The following is a 19,940-nucleotide window of genomic DNA, read 5'->3' on the forward strand; positions in this document are numbered from 1 at the left end:
ATGAGGACAATGGGGGGTGGGGAAAGGGCAGAGGGTGGGGTGGGAACCTGGTGGAGGGGGGAAGAAATGAGGAACCTTTGTAATAATATGAACAATAAAGATTGATTAAAGAAATAAAAAAAAATAAAAAAACACCCTATTTTTTAAAAAATTCAAAGTGGTTACTTCAATAGAAGCCTCTTTCCCAAAAGTCACTAGGAGGGGGGCCCCCGGGGGTGACCCTGAGCCCGTCAGAGGCCAGGGAACACACAGGTGCCCTCAGCAGCCCCCATCAGGGCCCTCGGGGATGCGGATGTACCCTCTGCATTGCTGTGGAAGGGGAACAGATGTCCCCCAGGCATCCTTTCTCCAAAGGCCCTCAGAAGGTAGCAGCTGCTGCAGGCTTCAGCCGTGCCTTCCAGGCGCCTCCGAAAATGAGGGAGATTCCTTCCTTCGCCACCCTCCCCGGTCTCCACCCACAGCGCGGAGCCTGCACACGGAGCGTGAGGACAGATCTGATCTACATAAATCAACATATTACTCATTTTCTCGCACTGCCTTTGACAGCTGTTACATGAGCACATTGTTAGAAACTGTCAAGCGGTGATACACAGTGCCTTTTACAACATATGTTGACTTTTATCTAATGTGGTTCCATAATTAGCCCCCGGGAAAGCGAATCCGGGCATCCACCTGGCTGTGTGATCTCGGTTAACCTTTGCTTTCTCCTGGGGAAGGGTGGCATGGGGGCGGGGGTGGGGGGTATGGGTGGAGAACCCAGCCACTGGGCCCCCAGGACTCAGAGCATCAGTAAGTCCTGAGCTGGATAGGGTAGGCCACACTTTTTACCCCCTCTGCCCTCTGCCCTCTGCCCTCTGCCCTCTCTAGAAAAAATAGGTCCACAATCAGAGGCTGTAAGTGGGGAGGGCGAGCCAGAGAGCTGCTCAGGTGGTCAGACCCATCCAGGCCTGCAGGAGCCTTGAAATCCTTACTGAAAAGTCCCCCTGGCACCTGGGCCATTCAACGTTACAGAACTTGAAAGCAAAAGCCCAACGTTGCTTCAAACATCTGAGATGCTCCTCTGTCTTTCTCTTTAAGACAAAAGACAAAACTTGCAAACTACACATGGGCAAGAAAGCACATTTCCAGGCAATTTCAGAGTTCAGTGGGTCGCCTAGCAAGGTGGTGTGAGGGACAGGAGGTGAGTTTAGGATAAGAGGATCTGGACTCAAATTCCAGCTCCTTCATTCACCAACAGACAGTCCCTGCAATTGGCAAGCCCTCCATTTCCTCGGCTTCAAAGGAGAATTCGGGCAGCAGGTGCTGTGACAATGTCATTCGAGTCCGTTTTTCTCCATTGTCTTCCAGCACTATGGACAGTGCCTAGATAGAGAATTGATTAAAATATATATTTTATTGATTTTTTTACAGAAAGGAAGGGAGAGGGATAGAGAGCTAGAAACATCGATGAGAGAGAAACATTGATCAGCTGCCTCCTGCACACTCCCCACTGGGTATATGCCCCCAATCATGGCACATGCTCTTGACCGGAATCGAACCTGGGACCCTTGAGTCTGCAGGCCAACACTCTATTCACCGAGCCAAACCGGTTAGGGCGAGAAATATTTTTAATAACTGAATTCGCACACATAGTATTCTAATGGAGACCCAATGAGCCAATGTAGAAACATTTTGAGGTCAGAAAATCCGTGTCCGAAACTGATTTAACTTTCGATGTTTGGTTTTGGCAGCCAAGTCAGAGAAAGAGTTCTGGGTATGTTGGGAGCAATGGACCAGAATAGACCTGAGAGAATCTGAAAGGCATAAATAGGACTAAAGGCCTGAGAGCTTTCTAAGTATCTATTTTAAATAGTTGAAGACAACCAGCATTTCCCCACATAGACGAAACTGTGGACAAAAAATCCCTAGAGGATCTTCTTCAGAAAACACTGTATTTCTATCCTGGTCCCATTAGTCACATGTCGAAGCCATTCGTGAGCATCTGTTCTGCTTTCCTCCCTCTGCAAGCATCTCCTCAGGCACTTCAATTATGGAAACTCACAAACCATATAAGCAAGGTACCTGTGCTCTGGAATGCATTCTGCTGGTCTTGGGGTTTAGCGCTAGGGATGCACCAAAGACAGGATGTCAACCTTGCCCTCAGGGAGCTAGTGGTCCGATGGATAAGCACTGTAAAGTGATAGTACAGTAATGGCTATAGTAGAAGTTCAGGGTAAAAGTGGGGGGCGGGGGGTGAGCAAAGACAGAATTCTAGGGAGCAGATATTTAGGGTTTGGGTAAAGATTAGAATCCAAAGTAGAAAATAAAGATGCCATAGGAAAAAAATGATTGTAAGAATGAACCTTGTTTAAAAGTATTAGCTTCTATGAAAATTTCAAGTAAGGTAAAAACTGAGAATGACTTATTGCATATACCGTTGGCCAAGATGGCACAGGGGTAGGTTCTTACACTGAGTGTGTCACAGGCTAGAAAGGTGAATGAATATGGCCCAAGCACACCAAAAGCTACCAACGCAATTGGATAGGAATAAAAGCTCTCCCATCCCTGTTCCTATAAGAACTAAGGGCTTGCCGAAACCAGTTTGGCTCAATGGATAGAGCATCGGCCTGTGGGCTCAAGGGTCCCAGGTTCGATTCTGGTCAAAGGCATGTACCTTGGTTACAGGCACATCCCCAGTGGAGGGTGTGCAGAAGGCAGCTGATCAATGTTCCTCTCTCATCAATATTTCTAACTTTCTATCCCTCTCTCTTCCTCTTTATAAAAAATCAATAAAATATGTTTTAAAAAAAAAAGAACCAAGGGCTTGAGTCAGAAGGAGAAATGATCTTTGAGATGGGAGCCCACCATCCTCCCAGGTTGTGGCACCTGAATAAACCTGTTTTCTTTTGCACCATCACCTGTTTCACAGTTTGGCTTTTGTTGTGTCAGGCAGTAGAGCCTGCATTTTTGGTTACAGAGGCATGACTTGACCTATGGCTAACAAAGTATCAGTCCCCTTCTTAAAACCCCTAATCATTTCCCCCTTTTTTAGGATAAAGATAATCCATTGCAAAGACAGGTGTAATTCAGCTTCTATTTTTTTTTCCCTGTCCAACTTCATCTTCTCCTCCCTAACTTTCACACCCAGACACCAGGTTACTTCTCCATTCCCTTAAAATGCCTCTTCTTCCTCGCATCAAAACCTATGTGTGTGCTATGATTGCATCACCAACAAAGACCTTTTTCCTATCCCCATTGCTTCAGCCTTCATCATCTAGCCAATCATCTGTCAGGTACGGATTAAACGTCACTTTATCTGAGCAGAGGGTCTGCTTAAGTCTGTGTCAAATACATTGCTCCTTCCTTATGCCAAATGCCCTTACAAATATCTCTTCAGCATGTGTTAGAACTCTGAGCTCCCTATGTACAAGTAATTTCTGTCTTGTTATTCACTATTATCCCTGGGTTGTAGATTATTAAATGAGCTAAAAGTGATTAATAAACAAAGAAGAAATAAATGAATGAATGAATGAATGATATGACTGACTTGGCCTGTAGAAACTCAGAACTGTAGATTAGAAATAACCTCAGAAGTCATCTCATCTTCCCCCTACCACATGTTCACATAACACATGTCAAAGCATTTCCCTAACTTTGCACCTGTCCACCTGGCTCAGCAGTGAACTTCTCTCGGACAAGGACAGCAGCTTATTCATCCTGGAATCTCCTTCCCCTGTAGGACCACTAAGGTGAGAGTTCCAATAGGATCGTTATCTCCAGCCACAAACTAGAAGCTATGAGGTCCAGAGCCAGCGAGGAACATACCTGAAGGGGCTCATTCCAACAGCTCCCACTCCACATGGACCTGCCCTGGCTTTTCCTGCTCAGGGTCCTCACTGGCATGGCTTCATTGAGAGTCACTCAAAACTCATTGCCAACCCCGCCCTGCGTGTCCTTCTCCAGAATCCAAGATTTACACTTTACCATTTTTATAATTTCATTTTCTCCCAAGGATCCCCTGTCCAGATGTCACGCTGTGCCTCTGTCACTGGCTGAATGCCTAGCAAAACCCTAGGCTTTTCCTTGGCACTGTGATCTCTACTGTGATCTCTATTGTAGGGGATGAGCAAGGAGCCAAAGACTCTCTCTCTCTCTCTCTCTCTCTCTCTCTCTCTCTCTCTCTCTCTCTCTCTCTCTCTCTCTCTCACACACACACACACACACACACACACAATGTAAGCCCCAGAAATGTGTTCACTTCATTTCTCCTTCATCAGGGCAGCCTCCAGCTAGCTTTACCTTCTCCACTCTTGGCACAGCCTTTGCCTTTAGGAGAAAGACAAGCAACTCTGGAGCGATATGGAAATCACGCCCCAAGCATTTGCCAGCCTTCCAGGACTTGGAGCTGGTCCCAAACCAAATTCAATCAGCCCATTTTCACCCCCAACACTTGCTGCTTCCAGCTGAGACTCTTCTCATACAGTGGAGCCCAGTGAATGAGGTTTTGCACCTGATAAATCCCGCGAGGTCCCAGCCCCACAGAAAGGCCCCCGAGAAAGGAGGCGTGGGGGGAGGGGAGGGAAGGGAATAGCGCCAGGCAGCTGCCATACTGAGCCTGCTTTCGCCAGAGGCTCCGCCTGCTTTTGAGAAGGACCCCTGGCTAAAACGTGAATTGACACAGCAGGAACGTGATCCTGCTGGCCTGTTGGACCCAGTTCCTGAGCTTCGGAGATTGAAAATCTTTAGCCTCTCAGGCTCTGGCTCAGAAAGCCCTAAATCCCCCCGTCTTGTCAAATTAATAAATGATATTTGCAAGTGGATATTGTGATACTGTTGTTCCTCCCCCATCTCTTGTCCACAGAAACCTCCCTATAAAGGATTTACTGGCTTCGATCCCCTGATGAGACGGTGAAATTTCAAAGGGGCGGTTAAAGAGAGGCCGAGGAAAGCCTTCGGCACACAGCCCCGTGTGCTCTGAACACAGAGCAGTGATTTGCAGTGTGCGTCTCCCCCGGCGAGAGGAGGCTGAGGGGGGGTGAGTGAGAAGAGGGCCAATCAGGAGCAGCAGAGGCTGGCCACATGGGCATAGGGTAAATGTTGGACCTAATTCCAGAGGACAAAACGTGAAGTGCTTGCCGGTACTGATGGTTAAACAATATTCTCTCCGGTGGTCACACGTCACAAACTCTGACAGCCATCGGGACATGCGAACCCAGGATTGCTTTAGCAAAGCCCCTACCAAATCCTGTTCTATCAACAGAAGTATCAAACTATATAGAGGGTTGGATCCCCTTAAGTGATGCTTCGCTCATGGCCGGGTCACAGTCTAACAGTCCAAGATTATAATGTACAGTCTACTTTGTAACCTGCTCTCTCTACCTGAAATACCATGAAGATGCTTTTACGTTGCTTCTGTCTCAGCCAATAGTTGTTTACTATGAATGGAACCCACTCAGACTAAATTCAGTCACAGAGAATTCATCACATGAATCAGGAACCCCTCCTAGAGCCTTGAGGAGGACAGCAGGGACAGGAGGGACCAGCACCTGTGCAAGGTGCCATCCTCACCCTCTCTACACTGTCCTCTCTCTGTAGCCAGTCCCCTGCTTCTGTGCACAGCGGTGACCCGTGGTGACCAGCGGCTGCCCTACTGGACCTCTGTCATCCTCAATGCATAATGCTGACTCACTAAACTTTCAAGCCAAATGCCCAAGGCAGGTGAGCTGGCTGACTCTATCTCATATGTATACCCTTGAGGTCATCAACCCGGCTGGAGGGAGTGGAAGAGGCAGGAAATTGACCTGCCCATCCACTAGGAAAATGGACTTGCCTACAAGTGCCATTTACTGTCTCTTCAGAAAAGATGTCATGAAAATAGCCTTTGTTCGTTAGGGTAGACTAACTGCTTCCTTGCTCACATCCCCATCCGCTGTGGACCAGTGGGGAAGGTGAGGCTGAGGGCAAGAGGGCATTGCTGCTGATGGTCATTCAGATAACATGGCTCCTTCCGTCTGTGGCTCCCTCACACTACGGCCTTTCTGAGACCGAGGTGTAGGCCTGTGTGTCCTACAAGTGACCTTTGTAGGCCTAGAGGGGGGAAAATGACTGTGTGGCCATCCCAGTGTCACTGTTCTTTCCCCTTTTGTCTTTCACAGCCCCACTTCCCTTCAAGGCTGTCAGTATCCCTACTCCCGTAAATAACTCCCCGCAAGCCAAAACCAGTTTGGCTCAGTGGATAGAGCATCAGCCTGCGGACTGAAGGGTCCCAGGTTCGATTCCGGGCAAGGGCATGTTCCTTGGTTGCAGGCACATCCCCAGTGGGGCGTGTGCAGGAGGCAGCTGATCGATGACTCTCTCTCATCAATGTTTCTAACTCTCTATTCCTCTCCCTTCCTCTCTGTAAAAAAAAAAAAAAATCAATAAAATATATTTTAAAAAAATAAATAAAAAATAAAAATAACTCCCCGTAAGAAAGGATCTGGAAATTATTCCAATTGATATAATGATTATGGATGCGATGGATGACAACTTAAAGCACATTTTTTCACACACCCAGGGAAGATGGGCCCCTTTAACATAAATATATGACTTAAGCAAAAAATATAAAAAATAAAAATAAATGAAAATTTCAGGCAGCTGGTGAGGTGAGAGTAAGATTATCTGGCTTCCTGCTTTTTCTCGGGCTGCCTTCAATAAGCAACGTACATAAAGTTGAACCCATTGCTGAAAACATACACAACTTGGAGGAAGGAGAAGAGGGGCTGGAAAGAGACATAAAAATCGAAGATAAACGAAGAACTGGGTCACATCCTGGCTAACCTATGGGGAGGAGCATCCTGTGTGGTTAAATATGTGCTTTCACATTCCTGGTAGGGAGACAGCAGAGGGCAGCAGGTGGGTAAGCTGGCACTGTGGTCAGGTTGCAACTCCCGTCCACAGAGTACAGTCCAAGCACGCGGCCCACCCAGCTGCCCAGCCGCCCAGCCCCTGGCCAGGCTGCCTGCTGCTCCTGCTGGGGCCACAGCTCCGCAGCTTCCTGTTCTGCCTCAGGGCATCTGCCAGGCCCCACTCTCAGGGCCCAGTTCACCCAGCAGCCCCAGCCAGTCTCTCCAAAGGGGGCAAATGGAACAGCAGGAAGAGCTTCCCAAGTCCTAGGTCGTGGGATGCTCTCCCAAAGGCTTCTCCAGATCTTGTGGGAAATTCCTGACACAAGCCCTACGGGGATTCCCTGGGAGGAGGAGCCGTAAAAATCCATTAGCATAATTAGATCAGACACACTATGATGTCATTACACTCCCCTCCTCTGTCAGCTCCCTCCCTCGGTTAATAAGCGCGCTCTGGAATTACAGCTGCCTGGTCCTGTCTCCCTGGGCCTGAGTTAGCTCCTGCGTGCGGAGGGGATGGGAGAGGGCAGGGTGCTGACTTCTCACTGACTTCCCAGGGTCTCTGCACCCCCTCTTTCTGCGCCTGCACATCCCTCAAGAGGCAGCCTGCCTGGCACCAGCTCCCCTGCCCACTGGGATGGGAACCCCCACGGATCTCCCAGTTGAGGCCATGGGAAGACCTTGCAGAGGCCCGAGGAGAATGGGCCTAGCCAGCATCAGGAGAGGGAAAGGGTAGCAAGCGCTATGGCACACAGAGTCCAAGACCTGAGCCGTGGCACGGTCACCGTGGAGACGGACTTCTGGCTAACCCATGGACCACAGACTCAGGAAAAGTTAGAACCAAAGGAACTTCAGGGGCCATCTAGTTTCCTTTGTCCCAAGAAAATGATAGCTGGGCCTCTGTTCCTCAAAGCCCCTTCCAATGTCAACTCGTCGGTGCCCCAAACGCCAGGACGCTCTCTCTTCCAACACCCAACCAAGAACATTCTTCACGCATGGGCACTGTCAGCAGGGGGACGGGATGAAGGTGGAAGGTGCCTTCTCCAGGCTAAGCTTCTGAGATGCATCTGTGCCCCCCACCCCCATCCCCGCTTGCTGGATTCCCTCCTCCGCCCCCTAGTCCAAGAGGCAGCAGCCCTTCCCAAATCAAAGAGCCCCGATGGGAAGGCTTGAGTTCCTGCAGCACGTGGGATGGGGCGCCATCTGCTGGCCAGAAATGATCGGGCTGTCACGTGAGCAACAAGCAGACTTGAATTGTAGAAGCCCTGGCATTGCGAGCAGCTCCTGTGATTTTCTCTACTATCGCTGCAACCCAACCACAGCTGGGAACAGCCAGAGCTCCGCTGCCGGGAGACAGCATCCAGATCAGGCCAGGAGGTGATCTCTGGGTTAGGGTTTTGTTCCAGCATCAGCCCTGCCATGGCCAGCCCTGTGGCCCCCGCAATCACGGGACTTCCCCTAAGAAAGCGGGGCTGCTCTGTCCTGACTGGTTTGGCTCAGTGGATAGAGCATCGGCCTGTGGACTGAAGGGTGCCAGGTTCAATTCCGGTCAAGGGCATGTACCTTGGTTGTGGGCATATCCCCAGAGGGGAGAGTGCAAGAGGCAGCTGATCGATGGTGCTCTCTCACCGATGTTTCTGACTCTTTATCCTTCTCCCTTCCTCTCTATAAACAATAAATAAAATATATTTTTAAAGTAAAAAAGAAAGTGGGGCTGCTCCAGGAAGCATGCCCCACCCCAGGGGCTCTGAGCAGCACCTCGTGGTTAAGCGGCTGGGGCTTCTACCACACAGAACTGCCTCCCCTTCACCTGTTGGTAGCTGTGGCTCCCAAGTAGGACATCTGTCTGCAGAAATGAGCCCCTGTGGAGGGAGCTGCTAAGCAGAAATGTCCAAGCCCCTGCTCCCAGGGAACCTCTGAGGACCTTGATTTCTGCCCGGATCACTCCCATGCTTCTCTGTCTCTCTCGTGTCTCTCTCTCTCTCTCTCTCTCTCTCTCTCTCTCTCTCTCTCTCTCTCTCTCTCTCTCTCTCTCTCTCTCTCTCTCTCTCTCTCTCTCTCTCTCCTGCTTCTCAATCGGTCTTAGCTCAGAGCCAGAGTGCAAACGTAGCTTCTCTGGAAACCAGTGGGAGCCTGTCCCTGCCCATCACCCTGAGCCTGTCTCTCAGGGACTCTGGGGACTCAGGCATGGAGGCAGCAGGAACAGAGGGGACAGGCCTCCTCCTGGGCCCTGAGTGCATTGCTCCATTAAACCCTCACTGCAGCCCCGTGAGACAGACACGGTTCCCCTCTGTGCAGGTAACGGAATTGAGGCTTGGGGAGACACATAACTCGCCGGAGGTCACAGCGCTGATAAGCAGTGTGGCTGCATAGGGTCCAACCCATGATCATCGAATTTCAGAGCCTTTGACTCCAACCCTGGCCATGCCCACTGTGCTCTTCCGTGGTCAAGTGGGGAGAACCTGTGTCTTCTCTCTGACCCCTCCCCGCATTGCCCATGGCCCCCAAAACAGGGAGGAGCTCCCCTTACCCATCGCTGGGGAGGCGAGGCCCCGGGGTGGGGGCGGGGAAGGATGGCTCTGGGTGCTGGGGCAGGCCCTCCCTGGGGCTCCTTCCTTTCCTGGCACCCTGCAGGCAGAATGCAGACCCTGCTGTCTTCCGCCCTCCCCACCCTCTGAGGAAGGCTGAGCAGCTCTTCCCACTTAAATTCCACAAATAGCCCTCGCCAGTTTGGCTCAAGGGATAGAGCATTGGCCTGTAGACTGAAGGGTCCCGGGTTCCATTCTGGTCAAGGGCACATGCCTGAGTTGCAGGCTCCATCCCAAGAGGAGGACATGCAGGAGGCAGCCGATCCATGAGTCACTCTCATCATTGATATTTCTCTCTCTCTCTCTCTCTCTCTCTCTCTCTCTCTCTCTCTCTCTCTTTCTCTCTCTCTTTCTCTCCCTCCCCCTCTCCCTCTCCCTTCCTCTCTGAAATCAATAAAAATATAATAAAAAATTAAAACATCTAAAAATTCCATAAATATTCACTATGAGTTAAAGTATATGTGCATAGCAGGTTGTGGGGGGGTCAATGGGGGGAAAGGGGAACATCTGTAATACTTTTAATAATAAGATACTTTTTAAATAAAATAAAAAGTCTGTATACATAGTTTTACATTCTGGTATGAAGCCATTTAAAATAAACCCAAGGAATTCAGGCAAACCACCCTCTGTGATGCTTGCTTACTTTTCTTTCTCTCTCTCTCTCTCTTTTTTCCCTTCCCTTCTTTGTGTTTTTTCCTCTTTTCCTTTCTTCTCTTCTCCTTTCTTTCCACTTTTTGCCAGCTTACGTCCCATCTGATATCAGCCCTCCCATTTTGTGGACCAAAAGTAAAATGTAAAAACCTCCATTTTTCACAATTCCAAATCTGTTTTCCTTCCCATTTTACAGATGGAAAAAAAAAAAAAATGGTGACACAGAGAGTAAGTGGATATTTCCTAAGATTTGCCCCTGGGGGGGAGGGGGAGGGGAGTGTCATCATTGTGAAAGGACATTCCATTTGCCTCCATATGTTCAGGCAAACTCCCCTCCCCCTCACCCCCCTCCCCGGCATACAGACTGCGCCCCCTCTCCATCCCCCCAGCTCCTCCTCTGCACACCCCATGTCAACACGCAGGTTCCTCCAAAGCAGGGGTCCTCAAACTTTTTAAAGTGGGGGCCAGATCACGGTCCCTCAGAGAACTGGAGGGCCGGACTATATGAACTACTAATTCCTACTGTAACACCTCGGCTGCGCTCACTGCCCAAAAAACCTGGCGGGCCGGATCAGACTCCTCTGCGGGCCGCATGTGGCCCGCGGGCCGTAGTTTGAAGACCCCTGCTCCAAAGTCTGCGGGAAGATCAGAAAGTCAGAGCAGCAAAACCCTTGGCCATGTCATTCGTGTGAGTAGGGCAGGGGGTGACAGAGGATGAACTTCAGACTGACCTCGGCAATGAGCCCGGGCTGGTCTCTCAGGGCCTGAGATGGGGAAGGAGGGGGTGAAGGGAGAAAGCCCGCCAGGGAGAGCGCTGTCCACTCCTGCCAGGCCCAGTCTCCAGAGCAACAGCGACAGCCCGGGAGTTCCATTTCTGTTTGCCCGCGCCAGGGAGAAAATCTAATTAAATATGGTGTCTACGTTTGGAGAAGCCGAGATGGGGCTGGAATATAAAGCGTGTCGGCTCCCCACAGATCACAGGGCAATATTAATAAACCCGCAGAAAGGGACAGGCGGGACCCCTGGGTGGTATTGATAAAAGGCAGAGACAAAGCCGGCTGGGCGCTGGGCATGGCGGTGCTGATGTTAGCTCAGGGGACACCTCCCCTCTGGGGCGCCTGAGAGGCTGGTCCCTCTTCTGCCTCCTCCTCTCCCCTCGTTGCTGGGACTCGGTCTCCCTTCTGCTCCCCACGAGCATGAGGAGCTTGGCTGAGAAGGACCGAGCCAGGACAGGCAATGAGAGCACACGGGAGGAACAGCCGAATCTCTGATCGGGAAGAAACAATCAAGGCCACACGCTTTCTCTGCAGGCCCACCTCTGAGAAGGGGCACCCCGGCTCCACGAGAGAAAAGGGAAAGTCTTCTTTTTAAATATATTTGTATTGGTGTCAGAGAGGAAGGGAGAGGGAGAGAGAGCTAGAAACATCAAGGATGAGAGAGGCTCATGGATTGGCTGCCTTCTGCATGCCCCACCACGACCTCCTGGTTCCCAGGAGGCTCCACCACTGTGCCTCACTGGCCAGGCGGGACTTCCCTTTTCAAAGAACACAAGAACTCCTTAAACGTGCCCAAGGAAGCCCTGGCCGGGGTGGCTCAGTGGATAGAGCGTTGGCCTGCGGACTGAAGGGTCCTGGTTCAATTCCAGCCAAGGGCACATGCCCAGGCTGTGGGCTTGATCTTCAGTAGGGGGCGTGCAGGAGGCAGCCACTCAATGATTCTCTCTCATGATTAATGTTTCTATCTCTCTCTCCTTCTCTCTTCCTCTCTGAAATCAATAAAGAAATATATGTATTTCTCTTTTTTGTTTGTTTGTTTTAAGTGCCCAAAGATGGACCACAAGGTCTGGGGTGAAATTCCTAGAGGTGACTTCCTACTGCTTCATGGCTCCCCTAACTGCCTAAGAACTGTTCCTGCCAGGGCTGGTCTTAGGGGAAGAGGGAGCAATTTTTTTATTTTTTTAATATATATTTATTCTATCAGAGAGGAAGGGAGAGGGAAAGAGAGACAGAAATATCCATGATGAGAGAGAACCGTTGATCAGCTGCCTCCTGCACACCCCACACTGGGGATCAAGCCCGCAACCCAGGCATGTGCCCTGACCGGGAATCCAACCCTGACCTCATGGTTCACAGGTCGATACTCAACCACCGAGCCACACCGGCCGGGCTGGGGGGCTTCTTGATGAGCAGAAGCACCAGCCCCCTCGTCCTCTCCACTGGGAACTGTGATCCTTCCCTATGGCCGCTGCCCCGGTTAGAGTGAGGCTCCGATCTCAGCTGGACTCTGCTGTCCTCTAGCCTCTGTACTTAATGGCCATCAGCTGGTGCACTATGGCTCTGCCTTATTTTCCTAAGCTTTGTGTGTTACAGCGAGCATCTGCCTAGAGCATTTCCAGCAATTTTTATTATGTATTAATCTGGTGCCTGCCTCGTTATTTCCCAGGGACTGTGTGTGATCATAACAACAGGTGTCACTCTAAGGAAGCCCATTTCCGCCCATCCAAGCAAACTTGGGATCTATACCTTGAGTCTTGGCCAGTGTGGTTCAGTTGGATGGAGCATCGTCCTGCACACTGAAGAGTCATGGGTTCAATTTCCAGTCAGGGCACATACCCAGGTTGTGGGCTCCAGTCAGGGAGCTTACGGGAGGCAACCGATCGATGTCTGTCTCTCTCTCTCTCTCTCTCTCTCTCTCTCTCTCTCTCTCCCTCCCTCCATCCCTCCCTCTCTAAAATTAAGTTTTAAATAGAAAGTGGTAAAATCATTCTTCATTTTTTATTTATAGATTTTATTGATTTTTTACAGAAAGGAAGGGAGAGATGCCCTTGACCAGAATCGAACCTGGGACCCTTCAGTCCGCAGGCTGAAGCTCTATCCACTGAGCCAAACCGGTTAGGGCCATTTTTCTTTAAATAAGCAAATATACCTTGACTTCCCTACCACAGCTCTCCACATCCGAGCTCCACAAACACCTACCATCCTCGTCTTGGCAAGTGAATTTAGAATCAGAAGGTGTTGCTGGAGAGCCATCCTCAGCCCTTAGCTGTGTATGTTGACCTCTCTGGCTTCTCTGAGCCTCAGTTTCACTCTCTGATAAATGGGAATGATCATGGTTCAACCACTCGGATGGGGTCCAGAGACCGAGATGATCCGTGAGCTGATGCTCTTGGCACTCTGAGACAGCTACCTGGCCCCCAGCCTGGAGAAACGGGGTGCACTCCGCCATCCGGAGAGAGAGCCTAATTACTGTAATAGCAGCTCGCATCTGTATTGTGTATCAGAGCGCCGAGCAGCCCTTATCAAATACTCAATTTGATCTCAACAATATTTTATGAGGTTTGTCAGCATAGCTATTACTGTCTTCGCTTGATGGATGAGAAAACGGGATCGCAGAGACACCCAGAGATCTTTGCAGAGGCAAAGCTGGGTTATGTCATTTTGCAACTTCTCCCTTAGGAGAGAGGCGGGCCGGAATGGCAATCAGAGCCAAACGCCTGCCTCACCTGACCCGGAACATCCTGGCTGGCCTCCGCCTGGGCCGTACGCCCTCACTCCGCACCCGCACTGTGTCCAAGGTTCCCCATACCCCGCTGCCCTCAGCACCTCCTGGGTTCACATAAGTTCCTGTCGAGCTTGGACCCTCTCCAGGGGACGTCACTCATTTATTTGTGAGTACCTGCTCTGTGCCAGGCACCGGGCCGGCTGCTGGAGAGGTGGCTGTGAACGAGACACCCATCATCCTTATCTGGGGGATGCATTTAGGTTGTACTTGACCATTCACAGAGCACGGCTTGAGTCTCTCGCTTCATCTCCAACCACCCTATTGGAGAAAGAGAGAGAGAGAGAGAGAGAGAGAGAGAGAGAGAGAGAGAGAGAGAGAGAAGGAATCAATATTTATATGCATATATTTTTTATTTTTTAATGATTCTCAGAGAAATTAAGCCACTTGCCCATGATTACACATTTTAGGAAGTAATAGATCTGGGGCTTCAAGTTTGATGTTCCTTCTGCCACAGGAAAACTTAAATTTAAAAAATATATTTTATTGATTTTTTACAGAGAGAAGGAGAGAGGGATAGAGAGTTAGAAACATCGATGAGAGAGAATCATCGATCAGCTGCCTCTTGCACATCCCCTACTGGGGATGTGCTCACAACCAAGGTACATGCCCTTGACCAGAATTGAATCCGGAACCTTTCAGTCCACAGGCCAACGCTCTATCCACTGAGCCAAACTTAAATTCTTAATAAATAGAATTTGCACTGACCATGATGCAAAGAGGACACCTACAGCCAGAGATATCCCACAGTAATGGATGAGGCCGACACTCCGGCGGCCACACGATGGTGTCCGGGGAGCACTTTGGGGTGGCCTAGGGTTAGAAAAACAGAAGGAAGCTGGGCTCACACTCAGAGAGTCACAGCCTAAGAACAAAATCGAAACAGACTCAGAGACACAAAGAACATGCTAACGGTTGCCAGAGGGGATGGAGGCTGGAGGACTGGGGGAAAGAGGTGAAGGGAGTAAGAAGTACAGATTGGCAGTTACAAAAAGGATGTAAAACACAGGGATATAGTCGGTAATACTGAAATAATTCTGCAATGTCCGGTGGGTACTGAAAATAGCAAGGGAAACACTTCATAAACTCTATGATTATCTAACCACTAGGCTGCAAACCTGAAACAACAGGAAATAATACTAATGTAAAAAATAAAAGAATATAATCTTGTCATTTGCAACAACATGGATGGACCTAGAAGGCCCACTGTCCGTGGCTTGCTCCCAAGCTGAGGAGCCCTAAGTGGGGAGGAAAATCGCACCCACCCCCCAGGAGTCCATGGCTGGTGGCCGGTGTGCAAGGAGCAGGGCGGAAATACCTGAGAAATATAATAAGTAGATTGGGGTTGAAGGAGGAAGGACCAGCTTCTAGGGACCAGCAGCCGGCAATACTGGATCACCACCGCCATCTGCTGGCCGCAACATGCCACGTCACGCCCCCACCTGGTCCAGGCCTGCGGAGCTGGGGGCCTCTCCCCAGACCCCAAAAAGGCTTGAGGCCCGAGGATGCAGTGCCTTCTCACAGTTGGCACACAGACCCAGAGAAGCCCTCCCCAGAGTGTGAGGGGAGTCAGGGGGTCCAGACGGCTTCAAAGGGGCATGTCTCAGAGGTTGCAAAGTTAGGTCTCTGGTTCTTCGGCAAACATTGCACACCTTAAAGAGATACAGACCTTGACCTGCCGGAGCATGATGCTGACACACTCTCACACACTGGCTCCCGATGGTTTTATTTATAGTACATGCTGGTCTGTGGTCCCCAGCATATTTTGATGCACCAGCGTCAGCTCCGGGAGGGCCAGCCCTGAGCATCCTGCATGCGGTGGCTAAGTCACCAGCTGCCACCGCAAGGGCTGATGGGAGTATTTTCTGAATATGAAGAATAATTCGCCGCCCTGCCAGCATAGCTCAGTAGTTGAGCGTCAACCTATGAACCAGGAGGTCACAGTTCAATTCCCGGTCAGGGCACATGTCCGGGTTGTGGCTCGATCCCCACAGTGGGGCATGCAGGAGGCTGCTAATCCATGATTCTCTCTCATCATCAATGTTTCTCTCTCTCCCTCCCTCTCCTTTCCTCTCTGAAATCAATACAAATATATTAAAGAAAGAAAAAAAGAGAAGAATCGCCAACAACCATCTCACCAGAAAGGGGCTGTGCTGGGCCAGTGCCTCTTCCTGGCGTTATCCTCCCCACAGGCCCCATGCTGCAGGCGAGGCTCTGCCAGGTGCCAGGCACGTGGGCACCCTTTACCTCCTCTCCCTTGATCCCCCTGAGGACCCCGGAACCCGAGTCACAGACTGGTTAAGTAACTCGCTCAAGGTCACACGGCCCCTCGCTCAAGGTCACACAGCCGGGACTCTCGCCCCAGCAACCTAACCCAAGGAGCCTCGTGTTCCCCGTTGGCTCCCACTTCCCAGGAAAAGCACCCCCCTGTGTGCGTCTCCTAAGGGCCTCCTCTTGGGGACAGCACAGCCACCACATACAGTTTATCGGGCACCCCCCAGGCACCCTACTTAGAAGGTGGGGACCGATGCCTGCTGGCCTCCGGGTAATGTGCTCACATCAGACCCTCCCTTGCACATGCATGCCTTCGTTTGTGGGACCTCCCGGCCCACCCACCGAGAGACGCCTTGAGGGGGGCCCTGGAAATGAGAGAAGTGAGGAGGCACAGCGCCCCGAGCTGAGGTGAGCACTGGGAAAACAGAGATACCAACTCTGGAGGCCAGACTGGCACCTGGGGCCTGGCAGGATCCCTCCTTTCCTGAGTCCCCACCAGCACCTGTGGCAGGCATGGTATGGGGGCCGCAAGGGCACACACCCCTTTATGGACGCACCCCTAAAGGTGGAGACCTCGGCGATGGAAGTGTGTGGCAACCACAGTCATGGCTGTGCCAGGAGTGCCCAGTGCACCCTCCTGCAGTGCTGCGGGCTCTAGGACCCCCAGCCCGGGGATTTCGAGAAGAAGAGGGGGTGCAGAGCAGGAGTGAAGGAGCTAGTGACGAGAAGGGGGTGACCAGGGAGAAAGGGGGTAAGACAGGGGGAGGGGCGAGGCGGGGCTGGGACTGGGCGGGGCCGAGGGAGGGGTCAAGGCCAGGGGAGCAGCCTTGGTTAATTCTTTTTTTAAAAAAATTTATTTAATATATTTTATTGATTTTTTTACAGAGAGGAAGAGAGAGGGATAGAGAGTCAGAAACTCGATGAGAGAGAATCATCAATCAGCTGCCTCCCGCACAACCCCCACTGGGGATGTGCCCGCAACCAAGGTACATGCCCTTGACTGGAATCGAACCCGGGACCTTCCAGTCCACAGTTGGCTAATTATTTTGTCCTCTGTCCTCTGGATCGCTGCGGGGCCTCCCAAGTAATGGGAAAGGGAGTCGGACACTGGGGGGCTGGGGACGCGGGCGGGGGCAGGGATCTCCCGGGCCACTGAAAAGCCTCCGAAGCAGCCGGGTGGGTGGGTGAGGGGGTGCCCAAGGGCACATGTTGAGCCCACAGGCTGGGCCCAGAGCCCTCAGGGAGAGAATGCAAACGGAAACACAGCCACCCCGAAATGTGGGCCCTGTGCGGACAGCGCCTCTGGTAGGTCCCCCGAGAGGGGTCTGGGCAGCCGGGTGCCACCTGTGTCCAGGCCCCAGCTCTGCCCTCCACTGTGTGCCCCTTACCCGCAGCCCGTTCTGCAGCCAGTGTGGAGTCTCAGAGATTGACAGGCCCCCGTGGGAGCCCAGGTCCCGCCCTCTCCTCCCTGACTCCCCACCCCAGGCACCTGGCCCAAGTCACCCCCTCTTCCACCCTTGCCCTCTGTCCAGAGCCCTCGGCATTCTAATAACAGCCAGCCCGTGTTTCACCTACAGGTTTGGCTGGGTGCCTACCGTCTTTCTCTGGAGATGGACCAGCCCCCCTCCCCCCTCCCCCCCACACACACATCTCTCCATGGACACCCCAGGGCGCTGGCTGGGTCTCCCACATATTGGGTGCTGTTCATTAGAGCAGGTGATGTTTGTCCCCCGCGGGCACCTCACTCTGCAGCCACAGCCTCGGGAGTGTCCCATCCCCCTGGTGTCCGCGGGCCCTTTGTGGCTGCTGAGGGGTGACCTATGCATGGACACCAGAGGCGGAGGCTGGGTCAAGGCCGCTGGCTCTGCCCAGAATGAAGGACTTCTCTTTTAGGCAACGGTGAGAAGGGGCTTCCACCCTCCCCCACACCACCACCACCACCACCACGTCCAAAGGGAAACTTCTAGAGTAGGGGTGTCGAACTCAATCAGAGAAGGGGCCAAAATCTAAAATCCAGCCTAAATCGCAGGCCGAATGGTTTACTGAACAGTCATAAACTGACAATGTCATAAACTGACAGCGGAGTGCAGTGATGACAGCGCGGTGCGGGCCACATTGCAAGGCCTGGCGGGCTGGATTTGGCCCGCGGGCCTTGTGTTTGACACATGTGTTCTAGAGGCTCATCAGCATGGGCCTGCTCCCACGCCCACCCCAACCCCTCGCAGGGAGATCCGTGACCCACAAACCCTTTATTAGCTACATTTAGCTACACAAATGGCTTGGTCGCAGCTGACTGGTCCCTCATTTGCCAGTGATTTTCTTGTAATTGACCGTGCCTCGGTCCCCTGTAACACAGGTAGAGGCGGAATATTTGTTCCCCAATTCCCCTCCCCGGGTTCCTCGTGGGCAGAACAAAATTCCATGTGAGCCACTTAATGGTTTCGTTTCCTCCCTAAGTTTTGAAGGAGCAACTGAGACGAATGCAGGCGCCAACCTCTCCGCCGCCCCCCAAACTCCAGGTGAGTGTGGGAGTCAGGTGAGCTTCTGCGCTCCTTAGCTGCTCCTCCCAGGTCAGAGCGGAAAGCAAAAGGTCTTTGCTTCCTTGGCTCCCCCTCTGGGCAAGTACCTGAAGCTGGGTCCCCTGCAGCTCTCAGGCTCGGCTCCTTCCCTCCGGTCCTCCTCCAGCCAGGTTTCCTGGGTTATTTTGCGCCCGCATCACCTGACCTGTGCGCTCACCTGGACAAGCCGCACCTGTGCGCTCACCCGTATGAGCCCCACCTGTGCCCTTCTCCACCTCCCGTCCTGCTGCTCTCCCCACCAGCCCCTACACCAGGGGTCTTCAAACTTTTTAAAGTGGGGGCCAGATCACGGTCCCTCAGAGAGCTGGAGGGCCGGACTATATGAACTACTAATCCCTACTGTAACACCTTGGCTGCGCTCACTGCCCAAAAAACCTGGCGGGCCAGATCAGACTCCTCTGCAGGCCGCATGTGGCCCGCGGGCCGTAGTTTGAAGACCCCTGCCCTACACCCTTCCTGCGGGGTTCCCACTTCCTGGGAGACCCCTCCATTACTGCCAGAGCCTGGGGAAGCCTCTGCCTCAATGTCACCTCTGTGGGGGAGAAAACCACTCCCCCTCTCTGTGCTGCCATCTATGCTCTTTTTTGTTTGTTTTCACACCACGTGGTACTCTCAGCTGGCCTGTCCGCCCGCCCTCTCCCACCTGAGCTCCTTAAGGGTGTGGCTGAAGACCACCCGCTACCCCTGTGACCCAGCACAGTGAGGGGTGCAAATGCTCACTGTTTGAATGAATAGCTCAGTTCATGTGTGTGATTGTGAACTGGCTTCACCATGAAACTGAGACCCTCAAAGGCCTTCCGTCTGTGTGGGCTTCCCCGCTGTCGCGGAAACCTGCACCCTGCAGCGCACACCCAGCGGCTAGCTTGCCTTCCGGATGGCTTCCGCATGGAAAGGGTGCCATCTGATGGTGTCTAGAGAAGCAGCCGCTGAGTTCTGAGAGTGGAGAGGACTTTGTCTAAGTCTGTGGTCAGCAAACTGTGGCTTGCGAGCCACATGCGGTTCTTTGGCCCTTTGAGTGTGGCTCTTCCACAAAATACCACAGCCTGAGTGAGTCTATTTTGAAGAAGTGGCGTTAGAAGAAGTTTAAAAATTTTGGCTCTCAAAAGAAATTTCAGTCGTTGTACTGTTGATATTTGGCTCTGTGGACTAATGAGTGTGCTGACCACTGGGCTACGTGGTGGTGAAGGAGCTCAGCAGCCCTTGAGCGCCGGCAGCCTGCGTGCCAGACACTTCTTGCCTGCGGACTGAAAGGTCCCGGGTTCCATTCCGGTCAAGGGCACGTGCCCGGGGTTGTGATCTCTATTCCCCAGTAAAGGGGTCTGCAGAAGGCAGCCAATCAATGATTCTCTCTCATCATTGATGTTTCTAACTCTCCCTCTCCCTTCCTCTCTGAAATTTATATATATATATATATATATATATATATA

This window comes from Pipistrellus hanaki, assembly GCF_964339955.1.
Source record: "Pipistrellus hanaki genome assembly, chromosome: 19".
Classification (NCBI taxonomy): Eukaryota; Metazoa; Chordata; class Mammalia; order Chiroptera; family Vespertilionidae; genus Pipistrellus; species Pipistrellus hanaki.